General features: G+C 64.3%; 1 protein-coding gene across 7 annotated transcripts in view; it reads left to right on the top strand.

Moving 5' to 3' along the window:
• Positions 1–225: 225 nt before the first annotated feature.
• Positions 226–1,798, top strand: part of NCOA2 (nuclear receptor coactivator 2) — a 278,300-nt gene continuing 276,727 nt past the window's right edge. For 4 of the 7 annotated variants that reach the window (XM_029923150.1, XM_029923143.1, XM_029923145.1 and 1 more), the window contains exon 1: positions 1,027–1,149. The gene's annotated coding sequence lies outside the window, so the exon portion shown is untranslated. Of the gene's footprint in view, positions 376–1,026; positions 1,150–1,421; positions 1,517–1,798 lie in introns of those variants that run through there. The other 3 variants (XM_029923147.1, XM_029923148.1, XM_029923149.1) reach the window with 3 other exon arrangements.

Raw genomic sequence — 1,798 nt, 5'->3', positions numbered from 1 at the left:
TCATTTTTTCCAACTAATTATATCTAAGTTGGGAAGAACTTGTGAGAATCCTCCTTGGCGCAACTCTCCTGCGTCCCCGTTACATCACTTTCTGACGTCTAGAAAGTGGGCTTTCCAATAAAAAAAAAAAAACTTTGTGATTCATCCTGGGACGAGAATGCTCCACCAGGTTAGGTTTTACACATTGTGGGCTCTTTTGCTTTATTATGCGATTGCTGGGTGACACCCCTTTCAGCTCGTCTCCCGCAGTCGCACCCCACCATCCCCTCTGGAGTTAAGTCGGCAACAGGAGAAGCCTCTCCTTGTAGGAGCGGAAGGAGACTAGATGGACATGGGGCACCTCCAAGCAGTAGCAGCAGGCGCTGGGCGTGTGAGGTGCGTCCTAGGGGTGCAGGCTGCTGGCAGAGGGGCCCGGTCTGCGCGCCGGCGGGAGGCTCTTCCCGGGGCGAATCTGGCACTTGTCTTTTCCCGATCTCCATTCGGGGCATCTTCCCCGCCGTCTGCAGCCCCAAGAACCCACTGCCTCCACTTTGCAGCCCCGGCCTGTCCCATCCTCTCGCTTTCTTTTTTGGCACTGCCCTTTGCCCTCCCATGGAGTCTTCTGTTTACTCTCTCTTCACTCGCAGTCACCCATAGATCACCCACCCTTTAACACATTCACCCATTTTGTCCTCTTTCCCCTCTCCCCCTCACTCTTCACCTCTCCCCGAGTCGCCTTCTCAGAGGACTCTGCCGACGGAGATGCTGCGGACCCCGCGGCCAGGGTCTGCTCCCCGGAGAACCCTCCGTCCACCTATGCCCCCTCCCCTGGGGCGCAGAAGGCAAGTTTCCGCCCCGTCCTTTCCCCAGTGACAGGACTTGGCGGTGGCCACGGCCAGGGAGGCGGAGGGAGGGACGGCCTGGCTCCCGAGCCCCCTCCCCTGCTCGCGAGCTCGCGCGGTCTGTGTCTCCGCAAGTGCGGAGACGCGGAGGAGGAGGAGGAGGAGGAGGAGGAGGAGGAGGGAGTTGGGGGAGGATCTCCATTGAAATAAACAACCAGGCAGCAGTTATTAACACGGGAACATGGCGGCCGCAGCCTCAGCCACAGCTTCGGCGGCGAAGGTCAGCGCCGACGGCAGCCGGCACCTGACGGTGTGACCGACCAAGCCGGTAACCGCGCCTTCCCTGGGGGCCGTGAGGGAGGGCGGGAGGCGGGCGGCGGGCGGGGGGCGCCGCGTCCCCACCCCCGGCTGCGACTGCCCTTCCTGCGCCGAGCCCGGCAGAACCGAGTGGCGCGGAGAGGGCTGTTTTTGTGTGCGGGGACCGCTGCGGGAGTGTGCGGAAAACGGGAGTTGCATCCCGGAGGCGCCTCGAAGCTGGGGAGTTGAGGCTTGGGGGGTGGGGAGGGCGGGAAGCGGCGGGGAGACGCGGAGTCCCTGGGAGAGAAAGGAGGCGCTCCAGCGCTTTGCGAGAGCTCTGGAGACGAGTCCCGGAGCGCGAGGCAGGCGGAGGCTGCAGCCCGCGGCGCCGGCGAGAGGTGAGAGCCGAGTCGCAGCGGGGAGGCCGGGGGCGCGGGCGCGGCTCCCGCCCGAGGACCCTAGCGCCTGCCAGCCCGCTCGGTGCGGGGTTGGCGAGAACCGAGGCTCCGTCCCCTCGGCGGGGGGGAGAGGGGCTGAGACGGGAAGGTGAATCCTGAGAAGGTGCATTCTTTAATGGAAACGCGGAGCGACTGCAGCGGAGGGTGGGAGTCGGGCGAGGGGAGGCAGGACTCGGGAAGTGCTCGGGGGTGTGTGAAGGTGAAGCGCGATGTCAGGGGCGG

The sequence above is a fragment of the Suricata suricatta genome, chromosome 15 (assembly GCF_006229205.1).
Source record: "Suricata suricatta isolate VVHF042 chromosome 15, meerkat_22Aug2017_6uvM2_HiC, whole genome shotgun sequence".
NCBI classification, from domain to species: Eukaryota; Metazoa; Chordata; class Mammalia; order Carnivora; family Herpestidae; genus Suricata; species Suricata suricatta.
Note: the sequence above shows the minus strand (reverse complement) of the source record. Positions and strands in the feature narration are given on the sequence as shown.